Source organism: Anomalospiza imberbis, chromosome 2 (genome assembly GCF_031753505.1).
Source record: "Anomalospiza imberbis isolate Cuckoo-Finch-1a 21T00152 chromosome 2, ASM3175350v1, whole genome shotgun sequence".
Classification (NCBI taxonomy): domain Eukaryota; kingdom Metazoa; phylum Chordata; class Aves; order Passeriformes; family Viduidae; genus Anomalospiza; species Anomalospiza imberbis.
The window spans coordinates 25,663,196-25,684,570 of NC_089682.1; the positions used below are offsets into that span (position 1 = coordinate 25,663,196).

The 21,375-nt window shown below is 46.1% G+C and overlaps 1 long non-coding RNA gene across 3 annotated transcripts in view; it reads left to right on the plus strand.

Annotated features, from left to right (window-relative positions):
* LOC137468434 (uncharacterized) overlaps window positions 1–20,577 on the plus strand; it is a 386,683-nt gene extending 366,106 nt beyond the window's left edge. For all 3 annotated transcript variants that reach the window (XR_010995938.1, XR_010995936.1, XR_010995937.1), the window contains one exon: window positions 17,302–20,577. This is a non-coding gene — a long non-coding RNA (uncharacterized lncRNA). The remainder of the gene's footprint in view (window positions 1–17,301) is intronic.
* Window positions 20,578–21,375: the final 798 nt, after the last annotated feature.

Genomic DNA, 21,375 nt, shown 5'->3' on the forward strand with positions numbered 1-21,375 from the left:
ACCTCTAAACCTCACTCCCGAAAAGCAGTCCCATCCACCTGGAGCATTCCGGGGGGCGAGCGGGGAGCGGTGAGGTCACACCTTTCTCCCCCTTCCCCATCCCCCCCGCCTCCCATTTTTAGCGACTGGTGCGAAAGCTGTCGAGCAAAACGATGCGTGTCATTTCATTGCAGAATGTTGTTTAATGCTTTGAGATCTAATTTAAATTTTTTTTCTAGCTGTTGAGAGATACTTTTCTATATGTTAGAATTAAAAGTTTGCTGTAAACTACTGTAGCAAATTAATTTTTTAGGTAGTCATAACTGCTTAAACAAAAGGAAAAATAATTAGCTTCCAGGACTTCAATGTCGATCCCAGCAGGCTGTAGGACTGTTCATCTTTTAGCTCTGGTGAATAAGTACTGCATCCGTCCAGGAGTGGGGAAGTTTCAGTTAGCTAATGAGGAGCGGGTTTGGTCCGTCTTAGAGATTGCACTTCTATAATGCTGACATGTCAATTGACATACATAACTCTTCGGTCTCCTGTCGATAATTTTGTATAAATCACTCATACTGAAGGCAAAATTTTCATGGAAGCTGTCCATTGATTTCAGCCCAAACTTTTTTTTTTTTCCCTTTTCTTTTCTTAACTATTCGAGCCTTTGTTAAAATGGAGGAGTGTGCGGGTTCAGACAGTTAGCAGACGGCTTTTGGAAATGCTCAGCGACCAAAGAGTGCACACAGAAAACAGGAACCTGTGGGAAACTTTCTGCGGTGTTGATCACCTCCAGCCAAACACAGTCTTGGATGAAATTTTAAAAGTTAATAGCTGTACCTTTAGGTATGCAGATTAAGCTGGGTACCTGTTGAACTGTTTCTTGAAACGTGTTGTCCTTCATGTGCATATACTCGTAAATATCTATCGTACACACCGTAGATAGCATCGTGACCGAAGAGAAGTGTGTGTGTGTACATGTGCACATGCAGACACATATACGTTTGATGCACCCTTGTTACGTGCCTTTTTCTTTAAGGGTCATAGCTATTGAAAATCACATTTAATGACAATATAGAATAGGAAAAGTCCTGTATCGCTGAACACTGATGGAACAGGATTGGAGTGGTCAAGAGAGAAAATCAAATAAACATCTGTTCATTTGCGTCCAAACAGCAGAAATACTATGGGGAAGTGCTTTTTTTTTAATTAAAAAAAAATTATAGCTCTCTAAATTAGTTCCTTTTAATGTGTTTTCCCTCCTACCATCACAATTTAGCGACTCAATGGCATTATGCCTAGAATAATGGGAATACCTGCACTTTCAACACAAGGGGATTAAAGAGACCCAATGTCGGCTATATTCAAATAAGCTTCAAACACCCTCAGCTCGCTTTTCAATGTAATGCAGTTCGCTCTGCAAATGTCCACCCTCCAAAAAAAAAAAAAAAAAAAAAAAAACCAAACCAAAAAAAAGCAAACATTAAAAAAAACCAAACCAAAACAAAACAAACAAAAGAAAAAGAAAAAAAAAACTAGCAACAACCAAAAAAAAAAAAAAAAAAAGAAAAACAAACCAAAAAAACTTCCGATCTCCACGAAATACCAAAAAACTATCCACCATCTCACCCCCCTAAGAAATCATGGGGCTCTAATTTATTTGCTTTTCGTGGTCTATTGCTTGGTTTGGCAGTTCAGTTTAATTTGAGTTAAACTTCACGTTTGGATATTTAAACAAAACAACTTTCCTAGGCAGATGAGTTGGGGTTAGGTACAGTAACATAATTATGTCTTCGGGTTTTTGCTATGAGTTATATATAAGAGAATAATTGAATATGCAGAACTAAGAATAGGTTTAAACGATTTATGGTTTAAGTACATTACATCTAAAATTGTATGAAATGTTCCTCCTATAGCATGATTGACAGAGCTATTAAAATCACGTATGTGGAAGAATTAAAGCAAAAAGTCATCTCGTTTTCAGTAAAAGGAAGGAAAATCCAGGGAGTAAGTCGAATGCGAGCGGGGCCGAGGTGCCTTCTCTGCACAGTTAGGCTGTGTGTAACGTGGGGAGCTTGGGGTCAAGGCCCTCCGTGGGCCAGACCCCACCCCCGGTCACCGCTCTGCCGGGGAGTCCCTGTGCCCCTGGAGGGGGACAGCGGCAGAGGGGCCACAAGGACAGGAGACACAGAGAGATAACAGGTTTGATCCGCTCCGAACTTCGAGCCAAAACACAAACTTGGCTTGAACTCCACAGCTCTTTTCCCAACGGTTCTCCTTTTTAAAAAAACATTTTTCCCACTCCTCCTCTCCACCGTGCGTGGCTCACTGAGCTCGTAGGAGTGGCGTTGGGGCCCGGGGAAATGCCGTTCCCTCCAGTTCCACTCCCCCGCGCTCTCAACCGGAGTCACAGCGCAACAAGCCCGGGGCGGGGGGAGCATCGGTGGGACGGCTCCGAGCCCCTGGGACCAACGGAGCGCAGGAGGAGGGCACACCAAATTGTCCATGAAGATAAAAAGAGGGACGATTTCAGAAATCAGACCCAAGGCGCCCGTAAGGCCACAGCGGGACAAGAAGCTCCGCGAAATGCTCCTTGGTAGGGCGGGGTGGGGGGTGGGGAGGACCCTCCCTCCCAGCTGCGCCACATGCAGGCGACATCAGGCCGGGTCACCTGAACGTCTGACGCGGTTACAGCATTTTATTATTACGTGTAAACTACCACGGAAGGAAAAAAAAAATATAAAAGAAAAAAGCACCACAGCATCACACGGACACGCTCGCCCGCCGAAAACCAAACCAAAAGGCTGATCTAAGCATTGTTGTAAAGTAAAACGGAGCTAAAAGACGCGAACTGGCAGGTGTCTATGGGTTTGATGGGTTATCTGGACGGGATGCTCTCTCGGGCCTGGCGCCGACGCTCTCCCACGCCCCACGATTTACCCGCCTTTCCCGGGCACTCACCGAGTCTCCCGAGCCCTTTTCTGCCCCTCCCTCCCCCTTCTCGCACGCTTTCTGTCAGCTCGCCCCAGTAATCTCCAGATCTCCCCTTCCCTCCTACATGTGGAGAGCGCCGGGACGGAACAGTCCTGTGGGGGCGGACAGCGTCAGTGTCCGCCCCGCGTCCGTGTGTCCGTGTGTCCGTGTCAGTGTGCAGGGGGCTGATCTTGCAGGAAGGGCCCTCCTTGCTAAACCAATCCCCCCGGAGTCGTGGAGCAGTGGGCCTGGGGGATGTTGTTTGCGGGGTGCGAATAGGTCTCTGCGAGCTGCAGCCCCAGGAAGCGAGATGCCCCCGATACGGTCAGAGAGGGTGCAGATGAATGATGCAAGAGGAAAACGGGGGTGGCAGAAGGGGAGAGGGGTGAGAGAAAGGGAGGGAGAGCGTGGGGAGGGAGGAGGGGGGGCGGTGTTTGGAGAGCGAGGGATTAGCGAGGAGAGTCCTGACCCCGAGATCAACGGCCAGTCAAACCCGTTTACAATCACCCGGCGGAAAACCGACGGCTCCCGCTGCACGCCAGCGGCCGGCCGGGCAGCCAGCGAGACCAGACCCCCCCCTTGGAGCGAGTGGGGTCTGGTGGGGGAGGGCCCGGCCCTACTGAGGGAAGGGAGACGCCACAGTCGGGAAGGAGTGAGAGGAGAGGTCCCAGAGGGAGGTCGAAAGGCTGCCCGGGGTGCGGTGGGGGGAATGCTGCAGTGCGCCCCATCTCCCGACCGCAGCCTTCGAGTCCCTCATGGACGAGTAGGGGAAGAAGGGAAGGAAGGAGAGTTCCAGGCTGAGGGGCGGGGCCGGGTCGAGATATCTGGGAAAAACAAGCGCATTGCTGTCAGCCGGGAAAGGCCGCTTTTGAACTCCACACGGGACCCTCCCGGGCTGGGCGGCACCAAAGCCCGGCTTCAGTCATGCGTTCACCGGCGGGCGGGTGCCCTCCCGGACCGCGAGCCATCTGCTGTGCGGCTACCGGGGGCGGGGGATGGCACGGAGCGGGGGAGAGGGCCCCCTGACGGGCCGCCGAGCGGGGCCAGCACTGGGCGCCTCAGCTGCCGGTCCGCGTCCCGCAGAACCGGCGGGGAACCGGCGCCGCCGCTCCGCGCACACAGACACCGCACAGGGTGGGGAGACGACACAAGTTATCTCCCTTTTTTCTGGTGGGGGGGGGGAGTGATGGAGAGTGAAGCAAGCTGTCCCGCCACCTCACGGCATTTTGGCTCCTCCTCTTCCAGAAAACTCAGCACCCCAAAAAGCGAGGATGCTGGGTGATTCGGCGCTACTCCACAAGCAGCACTGAGCATCTCCGTGGATATCGTCAGAACCGAAGGGGATCTGAGGCCAGCGGGCCGGGCCCGGTTCGGAGTCATCCCTTGTGAAAGTGCAGAGTGAAGCCCCAGGCACCTGCGGCCACGTGTGGCCCCACTCTGCAAAACGCGGCGCCGTCGCGCCCCGCTGCCCTTCCGTCTCCCCAGCGCCTCGGGACTCACGCAGCTCCGCAGAGGGCTGCCGCCCGGGACAGCCAGGCTGGGACCGATCACGGGTACCAGGAGGGTACCGGTCACGACTAAGCGGCTCTCCCTCTGTTTGTTCTGAGATTGGGGGTGGATGCTGCTTTCCGTGGAGAAACTGAAGTCTGAGGCAAGAGGTTTCACACGGCCGAGGCATAGAAGAGCCAGACAGACTCCTTAGCTGAAAAGTAACTTCCGAAGACACGAGGCCAAAAGACAGAGGAGACAAAACAAAAAAGGTGGCAGGACATGGTCTTGCAGAGCTCCGAACCGGGAGGCTGGTGTGAACGGAGTATCTGCAGCGAGGGGTGTGGGGGAACAGTGGGACCGGACCCTCTGCCCGGGTGGTAGGAAGGATAACAGATTGTGGGTGCGGAGCGGACAGGGCCGTGCCTGCCTGCTTGCTGGCTCCAGCCCCGCCATGCCTCTGCTTAATAATGTCAGGAAAAGCTGGAACACTAGGGCAGCCCTGAGTAGCAGGACAGCTGGCAGAAGAGCTGGGCAACCTGGTGTGCAGGTACAGATGTAATGGGAGGCTTTCTTCAGAGGCTGAAGCAAAAGCCCATTGGCTTTTGCATGCACTGAACCATTCTACTGTTGGAGGAAACTTTGCAAAAGTAAAGATTAACAGACTAGATTTTGGAGGATCTTGAGGATCTTCGATGTAACAGCAGTGTAATATATGGGGTCCACTCCTGTAGCTGCATGGCCAAAATGCTAGCAGGAAACCTGGAAGTCCTTCCCAGTCTTTATGTCTAAAACCAGGACACACCAGGAGATACCTCTGTAGGATAGACTAGAAATTGATAGCTGACTGAGGTGAACCACACCACTGTATGTGCCGTCAAAAAGTCTGGAAGTTCCAAAGTGAAAACCCCATTCGTTTACATGTCCGGAGCTTGTGGTGAGTGAGGGGCAGCCCTCAAGGTAAAGCACATTGGTCCCTGACTTTGGAGTGGAAGCAGTGGTGCTTTGTGACAAAGGACACACACCCCACCCCCAATTTACAAAGCCTTGGGGTGCCCCTGTGCAGTTTCATGCCTATCTTTCCTAGATGGTGTATTTCTCTGAAGGGAGGAGCCTTCAGAAAGGTCTCATTTCAAGAAAGTCATTCAAATGCTTTAGCACGGCCTGTCAGGACGGGTTTGGGGGTAATATGCTTCATGCTCGGTAAAATCCCATTGTCCACGCTTTCAGCCCCGGACACCTCTCATTGATTTGGAGAAGACGTGTGCCACGGTTAGCTGCGGCTCTCAGATAGAGGGACTGTCCCTCAGAAACCTTAAAAAAAATAAAATGAAGGACAATAAAACCGATGAGAAGCAGGGGAGCATCTGTCCGTGGTCAAACAATTGGGCAAGTGCTAGAGGGTGAGCTGAGATCCGAGTGGGAAAACGCGGCTTTAGCCCGGGGCAGGCCAGCGTGGGCTGAGGAAGTGCGAGCGACACGGGGGGGAAGGACCAGAGTCTGCAAAGTGTGCATTTAGGAAAAGAATAGCTTTCACCGGGAGGAGGTGAAGTATAGTTTACCAAGGCGTAAAACTCCATAGCAACTATGAACTAGTGGTGAACAAAGGCACCATACATCGAAGGAGGGGGGTGAAGTTGCAGGAGGGGTGCAGAGGGAGTAGGGAGAAGTTTATTCCCTACCCCAAAATTGTCTCGCACAGATTTCAGAACAGTTTGTTTTGTGTGGTGGTTTTGGGTTATTGTTGCTTTTGGTTTTGTTTAGGTGTTTTTTTTTTTTTGGTTTGTTTTTTTTTTTTTGTTTTTTTTTTTTTTTTTAATCTCTCCAATGCAGAAAAGGTCTATAGGAAGATTGTCTTGCTAAAACCACTGGTGAGTGGATAGTTCAATCCTAATCAGATTAGAAGAATTAATGGCTGTTCAGTTTTGGAGCTACGAACACAAGTAGCCCAAGGCCAGGAAAGACCTAAAACCCCAAGCACAGGAGTTCAAAACGAAGTATAGACACGAAAACACAATTCCTACCCGGTGAGGAAAGCTCTGAAACCATCTACAGTGCTTCCGACTTATATACACCTCAAATATGGTCTCTCCTTCTTTTCTTGCTCACTGGGTATCTTTATCTTTTGGAAAAATCTTGAGTAATTCCTTGATCAGTTGATCATATTAACGTTACGTATTACCTTTTATTTTACCTGTAGGTAGCAGAAGAGAAAAATCTTGAGTAATTCCTTGATCAGTTGATCATATTAACGTTCCGTATTACCTTTTATTTTACCTGTAGGTAGCAGAAGAGAGAAAGAGGGTTTGCTTTTGTTATAAATTATCTGTGCCTTCGTGCATTATCAGTCTTACCTTCCCCTAAATGGCTTTTCAGTCACAGGGCAGGTGAAAGCTTCATGGTGTGTCATCGTCCCCCTCCCTCCTTGGTGATAGAATATAGGAAATAATGCAAGACGTTGTGCAATTGAGTCACAGTGAACATGTGCATTTTCTACCTTGAAGAACCATAAAAAGTGTTTGTGTGCACTTAACTAAGTTTATTTAAACTTTTAAAATACACAGCTGTAGGTGAGCTCAAACCTACATGTTTTAGGACAGAGTACGACTAAGAGAAGCATGGAATTTAGCCTAAAAACTCTTCAGCAGTATTTTGAACATCCATAAGAGTGAAGAGGAGGGATATGGACATGTATTGTGTTATCCAAACGGGAAATTTCTATGCTTTCATGCCACATAATTACTTACGTGTTTTATGGAACAGTCGAGAACGAAGTAATGAGAGTAGAACATGCCTGTCTTCCACCAAAATCGCTTCCTGTGTTAATCTGCCTCAGTTTCTAACTTTCTAGCAAGGCTGAGGAAGTTTCTGCTACACCTCCAACCAAAATGTCCTTTAGCCGACTGAGTTTGGGTCACAACATAGGAACAAATAATCTCCTATTCGGTTTTTTGTTGTTGTTGTTGTTGTTGTTGGGGCGCTTTTTTTTTTTTTTTTTTTTTTTTTCTTTTTCCTAAACAGCTGCAGGGAAAAGTTCAGCCTGATTTTCTCGAATATCCGAATATAGCAACATCTCAGTCTTAGGGGTCAGAGACCAAAGCTGACTAGATAAGTGGGACAAACTGATCATGATGAATGTGCCATATATCCACATATATAAGATTAGGAAAGTAACGAAATGGCATTATTGCAAAAGGCATCCTTCTGTGACCAAATGAGCCCAGTTTTGTACAACCTGGTAGAAGCTTGCTATGTAGCTTTACTATTCAGTGGGTAGTTTCAGGTAGATAAACTGTGTATGTGCGTCGCAGACATGTTTTATATTTTTTTATATTTATATTTCATAATGTCTAAACTATGTATTCATGTTTTCACGGTTAAGCGTTCCTATTTAGACATCTGGATTTATCACCCGCCTTAGGGGAGACTTAGATGTTCAGTAAGAGAAAATACTGCATTTGAAAGGTAAGCCTATTGTCATGAAAACATGAACTCAGAGTCCGTTGTTTAAAACACGGTCTTTGCTCCTCAGGATATTCTCGTTGATCTCCTTTAACAAGGAGACACAATAAAAAAGAAAAAAATCTGCAATAAAAATCAGTGTCTGCTTCACAAATATATGCAATGACGTCATGTCCTTGGGAACATCCCATCATACTTTCCAGAGGTTTGCTGCAGAATCAAGTCCATCTCCATACTTACATGGCTGCACACCAGATTCAGGTACCGTCGAACCGAGGTGTCTTGTCACACCTTCTAATTTTAGTATAATATTCTCATTGCCTAACAGGAAGAGAACTTGCTACAGGCACGAAAATTGAGTGGAAGTATGGAGAAAATCAGAGCTAAAATTCACAGAGAATCGTGTTTATCTTTGTGGTGCACGACATAATAATTTCTATAAAATGAAGAACATGCAGAAAAAGTATTACAGAAGCTCCATTTCTATTCTGTGAAAGAGTTGGACAACATCTGGAACGGAGCTCTTTCCCTCGATGATCATCAAATAGTAAGCGCAGCCACAAAACCCTTGAAAGGGAAACTTCGGCATTCCCTCCGCCGGTGCGCACGCCTCGCTTAGCGAGAACACCGGGCTTACAGGGATTCCCCATGTCTCTGGAGACGACAAACGGAACTCTGAAATGCTGATTTTAACAAAACTCTTAGAGTTTGCGGTGGAAGACATCTGCCTTTTCCCTACGAACAGGGAGAGAAAGATCTTTCTTACGGAAAGGAGGGTTGGAGGCAGCTGCAGCAGAGCTTCCTGCCGCTCTGCCTCCAGCCAAAGGGGCTGCAGATTCAAACCGGGCCGGATTTGAGGGGCCTTTACGGCCAAAATCCGCTCGATTAGACAAGCTAGTGCCAAAAGTCATTTAATGAAGCCCAGGACCCGGCTATCCCGTGTACACCCCTCTCGCCCCCCCGATAGCGGGGGGTTTGTTACAGAAGGGGGTGTGAGCGGCCCCTTCGGCCCCGCCGCGGCCCCGCCACCCGCGGGGCACCGGCCGCTGCCCTGGCGCTTCTGCTGAGCCGGCCCAGGGCTCCCCCAGGCCCACCCACATTCCGCGTGGGAAGCGGCATTCTGCCCCTCCGCGGGGGGAGGCGGCCCGCCACGGGGTGTGGGGACTGGCAGGGGGAGAGCAGGAGGTCGGGTCGTGGCAGCCAGGATGCGAGTGGGGAGCCCCACGTCCCCGGGGAGCAGCTCCGGGGCCGGGCTGCGGCGTTGCCGAGGAGATAAACGCCTCTTGTCCCTGGAGAGGGGACACGGGACAAAGGTTCACCTGACTTGGGTCAGGAAACCGGCGGCACCCAGGCTGCGAGGGCCTGCACTCTGAGCTTCTTGAGTGGGACAGGTGGGACCGGCCCCTGGTGGATTTCAGAGGGGGGTGAATCGGGATCCGGGCATTCCCTGTCCAGAGAGCCCGGGAGTGTCTCATGGGTCAGAACCGACTGCGGGGGGACAACCCCAGAGCCAGGTTTGTCCCCAGGCTGTCATGCTCTACATCCTTGCTCCACTCCCTGTGTCCTTTATTTTTGTCCACTAGTGACCAAATGGCAACTTCTGTGACCTAAGTTGCAGTCTGTCTGCTTGCCTACCTTCCTTCCCTAACGATGTGTTTCAGGTCATTTTGAGGGAAGTCAGCTTCTTATGGGAATTTGAAAAAGCGTGACTGCCCTTAGAAAAATTTTTAGGAAACCTGTGAAAATGCTCAGCTTGGTACTGCAGTATTTTTGCCCCTGCACAAAACACAAAATATGAACCAATTTAAAGGAATACCTCAGAAAGGAAGAGAAATAAATCCACAATCATTCAGCAGTAAAACAAGAAGTCAGCAAATTTTCTCCTCTTAAACGAGTAGTCACGGAAGAAATGTCTTTTCAGATATCAAAGAAGAGATATTTTAAAGAGTGTTCCTAATGGAAGAGCCTTTGTATTTTCTGCTCCAACAGCAGGGTTCTGTATTTTGTGGAGTACCCTTGTACCACCAACACAGGGAAAATACCATTCGAGAAGCCAGGAATGTTGACACACAATTCAAGAGTGAATTTTTAAAGAACGGTTTACCTCCACCTGACAATAAGGTGCTAATAGAAACAACATTTAGAATTTTGCCACTGTACAGAATACTTTCTGAACTTGTAAATAAAAAATAAACTCAATAAATATTATTCTCATTTTGGAATCTTTACAATACAATTACTGCAGACTGCTAAGATCACTCCACTGACCCTCAACCATACTACACAGATACTGCCAAACTGAATTCCCTTATTATTTCTCAGAGCCAACACTTGTTAAAAAGGGGAATGCAGAGTCACTGATTTAAATGTTAGCTTCTGAGGGGAAAAAAAAAAAAAAAGAAAAAAGAAATGGGAGAGAAAGAGGAAGCGAGGAAAATGGTGGTAAGCTGGCTTTTAAAATTAAATAAATTTAAGAAGTCTGTAGGAAAATGGCCTAGGGGTGGCTAGACTAGTGTTGTCGCTTCTTCAGCCTACGAGTCTTCTGCAGGTTATTTTTCTCCAGTATAAATGTAATTTAATAGCCGAGATGGATATTGTTTCACTTTCAGTTATCTGCTCTATACTCCGGTCTCATTCTACATTAGATGATTACCTTACTGTCCTATATGCACAATTTAAAGGGAATTACCTATTACTTCAATTATTTGTTTCTTATCAACTGATGTTACACTACAAGGATTTGCATTGAAAGGACACAAAGAAAGAGCAAGTCATGGCACATTGCCAAATAAAAGAGTAATGTTCTGGTGAATTTAGCCCAAATAATTTACTGCTATATAAAAGTGGAAAAGTGGAAGGTGAACCCTTTGACCAATAAATCTCTTCTGCATGTGAAACCCTTATCTTGTCCCCTCCAATATATTCCACACTAGGAAGCCATCATCATTGGCTCTGGTTTGTTATTTGTAAACCTTGATCTTCTGCACTCGGTGTCCTAAATATGGATAATTAGCATCAGTTTATCACGCCTCTGCATATTTTCTCTTCTCTCCAAACATGCATGCTTCTATTGGCTGCCATTCTGTCACAGAAGATTATGGAGACAGATTGCAGAGAATGAATGTGCTAAACGAGATTAGGAAGGAATAGAAATAGCAACTTGGCCAATAAATTCCTCGTGAGAGCCTTATCATACAATTACACGTTGACTTGTTTCACACTCTCCCAGCCTCTTAATCCAACGCCCCCACCAAGAATAAAATTTCACTAATTTCTGAATTACTGCATATCCTCATGACTTGTCACTGAGAATGGTTGGAAGGAGCAACACGGTCGAAAATAGCACATCAAACTTCCAAAAAGAAAAGAAACTTTACAGACAGAAAGAGATGTGGCTTTAAACCGTTTGTGGCCGTATGTAGAAGTTTTTGTGCAGCAGTAGTTGGAAGGGTCAGAACTTAAGCATCAAAACACGGTCCTCTGCGCTTTTGCTCCCTAACTCTTTACATCGGAGGTTACCTTATCCTGAGAGGGACTTGGGGACCAGAATACAGCGCGTTGATGCTGCTAAACTATTCACCCACTGTGCAAGAGACTCTCCAATGAGCCCTATAAACTCGTCAGAAAGCAATGGCGAAAACACCTACCGCCGTCATCAGTTTCTGGGACATTCCTGAAAAATGCGGTAATTGAGAAGACACCAAAAACATGACAGCAAAGCGAGACAAAATCCTGCTAAACCCATAAGAAACATCTACTAGCTCTAGTTGAGCTAGCTTTGCCCCTTCTGCCGCGGTTATTTCAATGAGGACGACAAGAAAACATGATTTCCATGACATAATTCAGAGGCATGGCTAAAACCTTCAGGAGACATCATCTCTGGAAATGTTGGAAGTCTTCATTTCCCCCCTTAGACTAGCCCAAGAGGAGGGCTTGCAAAAAATATTAATGCTGTCATAATGTTGTTTTCATTGTTTTAGGTACATGTAGAAGAGGAATGGAATTAAAAGTCCCAAGACCAGAAGATAAAGCCTTGCTTAGTTGGTCTATACTCATATACTTGATGTCACAGTTACTCGTCTTACAATTGTAGATTTAAAACCATTTCACAGTGTTTATTTCAGTGAAAGAACTTGATTTAGAAAGGAACGGGTTTTTACAATTCGAGTAATTGTTTCCCCTAATAAATGTGAACCTTCAGCCCCATACAGAACTCGGATGAAAGGTATGATGAAGTTGTGCTATGTATTCCCGGGTTGTTTAGCGTCACTCCTGCCTCTGCAATTAGATGCTGGGAGTAGGAGTGAAGGGATACATGTCGCAAGTGTTAAGTATGTTCAAAATAAAGGTATTCCCTCGAGTGGGACCTTTTCTGAACGCTTTTCCCCAGTAGGGAAGTGATCCGAGCTGCAGTGGAGAATCCCCTCTTCCTCTAAGTTGGGGAGCATGGGGTGGTCGTGAACCTTGGGCATGGCAAACCCGTCCTGTGAGTACCCCAGAGGCTTGGTCCTCTTGAGTTATCCTGAAGTGGATTTAGTGATGGTGGGGTTGGTGATTTTTTTTTTTAACCTGCCCGTTATTTTCTTTTGCTCTCCTCCGGAGTTTTGTTTGGTACTAAATGCCTCCAGATGGAAAACCAGACTGTAACTGAGAGTCACACTCATCCAGAGTCTTAAAACCACACGGTTGCAGAAAAAACTGAGATGAAAATAGCGTGACCCTGTGGGATAGCAAAACATGCTACCTGTTTGCTGCCATAAGAACTTCTGCGCTCACATAAGATTTTAATAACTCTCCCTTATTTCCTTTTTTCTGTTATAGCCATAGGTTTGCATACATATTCATATGCACATATATCTATACGCATACCCAGCCACACAAATACACACACACATATATATGTGTGTGTATGTGTGTATGTGTGTATATGTACACACACATCACCCGAATGAATTGGTTAGCATCGGGCAGAGAGGCGTTTGCCATTAATCTGGGAACAAACCGCTAACCTCGGTGACTGGTATTTTAGCTTTTCTTTTCTCGCTTCTCTCAGTGTGGGGAGAGCAGTAAAGCTTGTGTGGACTGATTGTGAGGGGCTCTGCTGGAATTTGGCAGGCCAGGGGCTTGGAGAGAAGCCCCATGCTGACTCCTATTCAGCGGGCCAGTTTTCTGCGAGCTTTGGAAGTTTCACTCAGCCGTGCACTCAATGGCTTCACAAAGCTGATTACAAGCTTCAGCGCATTCCTGAAGGAGCCAAAAGCGACGCAGGTGCAAACGAGCCGAGGGAGCCCCTTATCCCGGTGACAGAATGGGACAAGCTGGGAAAGGCTTGGACCACACAAATCCAAGGCTCACCAGGCAGCAGCAAGCCTGCCTTGGGAACTGGGGATCATTATCCACTCCATTCAGCGGGGACCCAGCGGCGGCAGCGGCACGTCCCAAGGCTGGGGACGGGCTTTCCGTCCCGGGTGGGAGCAGAGCCCTTTCACCTGGCATCCCCTCTCCTCTCCCTTCGCGGCTGCCTCAGGCACGAACCTGAGGTGCCCCCGCTCCCCTGAAATGATTTGTATCCCGACATCTGTTAGGCTTCAGCCCGCCGCCTGAAGCACCTTGCCTTTTTCTCCCCCACTGCCTCATCCCACACGAAAAACCTCCCTCCTGTTCCTCTTCCCTTCCCCAGATAAACACGGTGCTAAGGGTCTGTCTGGAAACCCAGCACAGAAAACGCACTGATCCGAAATGGCAGGTTTCCTCCCAGCTGAAGTTCTCTAACAAACACCCTATTTTGAAGACTGCCTTTAATTCCAGAGGGAAGCCAGCCGGGAGTGCACCCTCCTCCCCTCCCAATTACTCGAGCCACCCGATTCCCACAGAAACCTCCCGCAATACAAACGCCTGGTGAATGCTTTCCGACTCGGTGAAAGCAGCCCACGGTCCCTGCCCTTCCTGCCTCCCCGGCGAGCGAGGGGGTGGCGAGGAGTCGAGGGGGGTCTTGATGCCGGAGAGGGTGAAGCGTGATTACTTTTAATTAGGGGTTCTCGGAAGGAGTTCCTCTCGCCTCCGCTCCCTCTCCCCCTTTCCTCGCTCTCAGCCCTTCCCCTCCAGCCGAGAGAAGAAGCTGCACTTTACTTCCCTGAAAAATTAATTACGGCCCTTCCCCGCTATCAATTACGGAGGAATCAGCCTTTCCTAGGGAGAGGAGAAATAATCAAAAGGCTTTTCAGTCTTGCTGGGGGGGGGACGACCTCGGACCGCCGAGCACATAATGCGGCAAGGGGCTGCCGCGCTTCTGGCCGCTGGTTTCATATGCAAATAGCGAGCTGCCTCCAAGTTATCATTATGGTTTTATTTTTTTTTTTCCCTTAATGTTATTATTGTGTCGGGGTTTTAATAGCCACATGCTCTACCCTTCCCTTTCAGCGAGGTTTCCTTGGCGATCAGCCACGCCGCTTCTTCCCCGGGCGCATTGCCCCCGCCCCAGCGCCTGCCCCACGTCCATGTTAATTTCGCCCTATGGAAATGAAAGCGGCCCGGCCGGGCAGCTGATATTAAAGCGATCCCCCGGCCCCGGGGCTCGCCCTCCCCGCTCCGCGCAGCGGCCGTGCCTCCGCAGGAGCGCGGCGTGTCGGTGCCGCGGGCCCCCCCGGGCCCCCGAGCCCGCCGCCCCTTTCATGCTTGTGAGATGCTGGGGAGGCAGCGGTGCGTTTGCTTGTGCGGAGCACACCGCCTGCAAGCGGTTGCCTTGGCAGAAAGGTGCAGCTTTCTGATGTTCTTTTGTCTGATAACTAATTCAAGTTAATGCGATCTTTATGTAAAGCTAACAGCGGATAATTGTCTATTTTCTCGCCAACAATCTCCATCACAATCACTTATCTGGAAACCTGCGGTTGTATTAATCGTTATATTCCCCGAGATAAGCGTCTCTCGAATTATCAGTAAACACTGGAGGGAAATTAAACAAACTCCAGAGCCACTTAAGTTTCCTCTGCAGCTTTTAGCCACCTTCTCGGGAGGAGGGGGAGCGGGGACAACGGCACCCCTCAAACCAACCTGGGACCGGAACACAACATGAAAGGCGGGGGGGGGGGGTTGTGAAACAGGGAAGAACCTGGATATTTCGGATAATTTTGAAGAGCCGAGTCCGGCTGAAGGCGGCTTCCCTTCGGGGTGCCCTTGCGGCAGGCAGACGTGCACCTTACGCCCCGCTCGTCGGGCGGCGGTCGGTCTTTAGCGGCCCCTGGGACCTTGTTGGCAATTCTTGTAAATCATGTAATTAAGTGTATTAGTCTCTGCAGGGGAAAGACGAGCAGCTAGGAGAGAATACACCCGGAGATTAACCAGGAGCCGCATGTCTTTAGGTCTGATACACGAGGAGAAGACAGTTCTGCTGCCTTCCGAGAATCACCGTATTAGCACAATTATTGGCAATATTTATGCTAGAGAGTGAGCCGAACCCCAGGAGGGTAACAGAGAGTGCGAGAGAGCGAAAATACTGTGGGAATATGTTTTACTGCTTAGATCCCATCAGTTCCGTTAGGTGTAAAGAAATTATAGCAAATTGTGCTGGAAACTCCTCCAGGGAAAACATACTCGTACGACAAAGATTTTGTCTTTTTGAGATGAAGTCAAAACATCGGTGTCAAATGAAAATAATTTTAGGGGCGCTACCGTGTGTGTGTGTTTACCTGAGAACCTGAGTATGGGGGGGAGAGTAAAAAGCGAAAAAGCAGACGAAACCATGAAATTTCAGTGGTGAATCTGTGCCAGCAGAGAGTTTACAACTTCTGCGGGAAGAACGAGGCGTCCTCCAGCCTCCCCTCGCTGCCCGCCCGGAGCCCGGGCTGAGGCCAGCGCTTTCCCGCCGCAGGGCTGGCTGACAGCGCTCGGCGCGCTTCGTCTTTCTAGGAGGGTAGGAGGGTTTTCCACGTCGAAAGAGCTTTACGAACGTTAACTGACTAATCCTAAACTGGCGTTTAGTTACGGAGCACGCATCAAATAATTTAAAAACTCGCCTCTATGATGAGCTTTATTTATATTCAACTTAAGGTTTTTTTTTTTTGTTTGTTTGTTTGTTTGTTTGTTTTTTTTTTTTGTAAGCAAACTTTTATTCACGAAGGTCTCCAGTGGCACGGTTTGCCTCCTAGTCTGAGGAAGATGAGGTCTGGGATGGAAAAGAAAAAAAAAACCCGATAAAAAAAAACAAAATAGAAAAAAAAATTGCCCGCAACACAACCAAACACAAACAAAACACCTCAGCGAAACACAAACCTATTACTTATTTGTGTGTCATGACAGCACATTTCCAAATATGATCGTTTTCTTGGAAAAAAAATTAACTCCTTAAATTCTCGAATTATTTCACTTGAGCTGAAAGTTCCCAGGGTAGCTTTTTCTTATGGCATTTGAGAATCATCCCACTTCATCTCTCACCTGAATCTTGTCATCTGTGCCATCTTGAAGTGATCTGTGAACAATGCTGGTCCCTTGGACAGCCCAAGCTGGTCAATCAGGCAGAACAGACTATGCAAATGGAATGGAAAGGCGAAGCGATGAAGAACAGTGGCCCCCATTGTCTTGGGCATTTCAAAGCGAAGCCCAGCTGCAGCAGGCGTTGCTGTCTCGGACCCTTGGTTGCTACTCTAATGTCATCATTGCAAAACATCACATTTTGAAAACTCTACAGTCTGAATGCATGATCAGCCCTCCACAAAGATTTCACTTTGCCGTGACATCTTTCGAAGTCACCAAAAAAAAAAAAAAAAAAAAAAGTGTGTGGGGGAAAAAAAGCAAAAAAAGTAACACCACAAGTGGGGACTGGGATCCCAGCCACACTGGCCGCTCCCATCCCGCAATCCCGCTCCCTCCTCTCCTAACTGCTGTGCAGCTGACGCCTTCTGCAACCTTTTGGTGAACGCCTCGCCTTTCGTGTTGTTTTTAGCGCCGAATGGGATGATGATTTAAGTTGCATTTAACTTATTTTCTGTCGGGTCTCTTTCAGGCACTCTAGTGAGCTAACGCTGGGGAAACGTCGCTGTGAGCAGGCAGTGAAGTATTCATTCACAATCGCTTCCAAAACTTCAGATACGCTCGGCTTTAAAAGAGTCAAGCAATGTCTTTGCGAGTGATTAAACCAGCAACTAAGCTGGGTATTTATGGGTCCGTTAGGAGTTTTTGTGAATACTCTGTTTCTTAATACACTCATGAAGTTGTCGCTCCTGAATATTGCTGCCAGCCCTGCTCCAGCCTCGCCTCCCGGCGCTGGTCCCAAAGTTAACTCTGCCATGAGAAAATAACTTTCAGTTCAGTAAAGCTGAGGGCTGTCAGATGATTAATGTGCATTTTCAAGAGACTAAATAATTGCCCATATTTCACTTATTGTTTCTTTTCATTTTCTTTTGTCTGTAGGTGACATTTGTGATCACCATGTGGTGAGCAGAGGAAACTCCCCTCTCTTCCACCCTCATGTCAGGAGCCTGTGCTCAAGGAGCAAAGGTCTGTGCCATTGATATCTAAAAATGCTGGGGGTTGTGTTTCCTCTTCCCAATCTCTTATCTTGCAGGAGTCAGTGAATCCAAAGCTTCTTCTCCAAGGATAGTCTTACTCCAGTGAGCCCACAGAGATGGATACTGCCCAGCCTCTGACACTGCCTGTGACACAGACACAGCGGTCACACATGAGAGTGGTCACCTTTCAGTGCAGACTCTTCAGTGTTCATGCAGGAGCAGAGAAGGAAGTTTTATTGGTCTAAGACAGCTGAGCTACAAAACTCTTAAATGCATTCTTTGCAAGACCAAGAATAATTCAGTGCTTCTTTCCTACCCCTTAAACTGGCTCTTTAGCTTTTGGTTAATGTATTCTGTAACAACATCACATAAATTACAAGGAAGAAATGGATGGAATTATTTAAAACTAAATAATTATTAGCTGTGATTTGTTTGGCTTCCTGAAATTAAAGTTGTCCCTTTCAGAATGCAGTGGTGGATAAGAAGGAAAAGATGAGAGTAACAAAACCAAAGAGAGATGGAAGTGAATGAGGAAAATAAACTAATGTGTAGGTACCATTTCATCTTCTGGCTGGAAGATCTTTCCCCTCACCTGAGAGAGTTTTCCAAGGACAACTACTACATTGAAAGAAAGCCTGTTTTCAACTACATCAGCCCTGTGGTCAAATGAGTAATGCAAGAACTCAAACTGCTATCTGCTCATACAAATATTTCATTAGAGATGATATGCACTGTAAGCACCCTTCTCTGCCAGGTATTTGTTCACTTAGCACCTCAAAACTTTACCTCTTAGACAAATGGATCCCCCAAAACCTATATTCTAAGAAATGTCGGACATGCTTCAGGTCTGGGTAAGTCACTCACTGACTTGAATGCAGAAACCCAGAAGAAAAACAATGTTGTGCAGACAGTGCCTACACAGAGGACAACAGCAATGCACACAGCCAGGGGCCAAATGCCCTGTTCCTGTAAGTGGGTGCATCTTCATCTGGCTCTCTGCCGAAGCACTTCCAGAAAGATGTTGTAAAGGAGGAACTCCAAAGAGGAGCAGCTTCTTGTCACACCTTCCATGTAGGTGTTGCCATGGGACTATGTAGAGGGTGTGGCCACCACAATTCCCAGCTGATGGTGAGATGGATTATGTCCTCAGGGTGCAGACCAAGGGTGGGAAATGGGCCCACAAGGTCATGTCAACACTCTCTACTCAGACATGTCCTCTCCTACAAGAGCCCTATTCTAAACTCATGCTGCCAGCTGGACCTTACCCCTTCTCAGCAGCCTGCCAGCCTCACACGCCAGGGATGTCAGCCCAAAGGTGGGTTAGCCACCTCCGCTCAGGCTTTTTGTCCCTTCATGGAACCAAATCAGTTCCCATCACCCTAGGTTAATGACCTTGGCTCTACTGGGAAGGGAATGGTCCAGATCTGCCCTTCAGGCAGGGTGCTCAGATAAGCAGGGACAACATCCTTTCCCAGTGGTCAGACGTTGGGCAGGGGGAGCTAATAGGAAACAAGATTAGCTCCTCCCTTGAGAAGCTGAACTTTGCTTTTCTCTCACAGCTGGAACTTCTGCCCCATCCCTCTACCAGCCCTAGTCCTGGTATATTCAGCCACAGATATCTCTGCTCGTGCACTGGCTGTATTTTTTCATGTTTATTATCATCTAGCCCAGTGTAGTGCTATCTGGCACACACACACTGGGGGAAGAAAACCATGTATTCAGCAAATGGAGCATACAGGGTTTAGGTTTTGTTTTGTCTTGTTTTACTTATTCCAGTTTCAGTATAAAACTATGCTGAAAAGATAGCCAAGCAACTCTCTGTCATGAAAAATGATCAAAACTTTGAATTATGAGATTAATAATTACTGGAGAGCAGAGATGCCAGAAAGAGAAAAGAACCCCTTTCTGCTGAAATACAAGTTCTTCTTTTCCTCCTTCTGTTTCATTTTACCTCATGCTCAGATAACGAACAGAATTACTTTAAAATGTTTGCATTAACTCCTTTTATTCAGGATTTGTTCTAGTCTTCCAAATAATTCTTTTACTGTAAGACATGTGTGAGTGATATATAGCTAATCACACCCCTCCAAAGCAGTAGAGAACTACGAGATATCCTGCAGTCCTCAAACCTTTGCTGTTTTTATTGCCACAATAAAAATTGATGCAAAATACCTCTTCAAAGTAGATATAAATCCCACTCATACTATTTTCAGTGAAGATAGCACTTATTGCATTGCCACCTTAATTTAAAGACGGTTTTGTAATGGAGTTGTACAATCAAAGCATATTTCTTCCCTGATAATTAATGAACTGTAAGATTATCAGTTGAGTTGCCCATGGAAAAAGTACTACACCATGTATTGTATGACTTGATTAATTTTCATTCAAATTTTACTTTAATTTTAACTTTGGCTAATTACTGTATTGTGATCTAAGTCAGCAATCTCAAATTAACTATCACTTTAACTTTTGAAGAAACTCTACAAATGCATAATAATGATGAAATTTAAGTTCCTATCAGTTATTGTGTAATGTCTACACCATGGAAAAGCAATCCTTCAGGTATTTTAATTCTATTTGCATATATAAAATTGTGTTTTTCCTACTTCATTTTTCAGAGTAGAATTCTGAACTATAAAACACTACTAAAACCTGTTTGGGGTATTTATTTATTTTCTTTTTCTAAATTGAATTATAGCTTTGATGAAAATGTGAAAGGAAATAGTTTTGGTGAGCAAATTGTCAGCTACTCAGAGTTCTTTGGAAAAGCAACTTGTTTTACAGGTACTGATGCAGACTGATAGAATTCTTCTCTGATCCTACTCAAATAGAGAAATACATTTCAGTGCAATTGATATCTGTATATTGAACTTGATTCTGGTCTCACATCTGTTTAAAATTCAAAATACCTTTTGCTCAGTCCTTGATCCAACCCTGAGTGATGTCACTGTATAATAACTTCTGGTGGGCTGCAGTTCAAGGGCTTTTACACCACTGTGCCTCTTGCCACTAGGATGAAAAAGGTTATTTTTGCTACATCTTTCTTTTCCTGTGAAACCAGATTAACTTGGAAAGAATTAGAAATGCTTGAACAGAGATGCTCAAGGTTACTTTTCATGGCAATACTTTTAATTTTAAATATTTCTTGCAAATAAATGCAATTTGATACCAACACAAATATTTGAATTTTATGGTATATTTCTACTCATTTTTGATTTTTTTGGTGAATCTCAATTTTATATGTATGCATCATTGCCTTATTTCTAGCAACACAGCATTGAAATTTTTATGTAAATAACAGGTGAAAAAAGAATCTCTTATAAAATACAATGTATGACAAATTCATTGAAACAAGCAAAAGAATTTAAATAATAGTTATTCAATAAATGTCAGGAAAGCAATCCTGTACATTCACTGATCAAGACTTTTGTGTAACTTGGAAGAAAGTGATGAAGGAGGACTTTTTATGCAGTAATATATGGAGCTTGTTCCAGTTGTTAAGCACATAAATAGGAATTCAGCAAGTCTGACCAAAGAGGGTAATGAACAACCACAACTGAAAACTCAGATCTCTCTCTGTAACATGTATGGGGGAAAAATTAACTTTTTTTTTTTTTTTTTTTTTTTTGTGATGACTCAGATTAGCTTGTATTAAACTTAGCTTTGGCTTTGAGAGCTGCAAAGCAGCCAGAACTTTTCTGCTCACCGTTAAAGGCTGTTTTACTTACAGACTGGTAGAGTTCCTTTTAAGCATCTCCAGAAAAAGAGGTACAAGAGAGAAATCAAAGTGGAAAAAGCAGTCACAACACTACAAATATAATGCAGAATCCTTTTGTGTTGGTAAGCATCAACAGGCAATGAAGCAAACTTGAACCTACCCATCATTTTTCTTCATCCTGTATGTACTGAAAAAGATAAATTATAAAAAAAATCTTGTCATAAATGACCCTAGTTTTCAGAGTTTACAGTGTTTGCA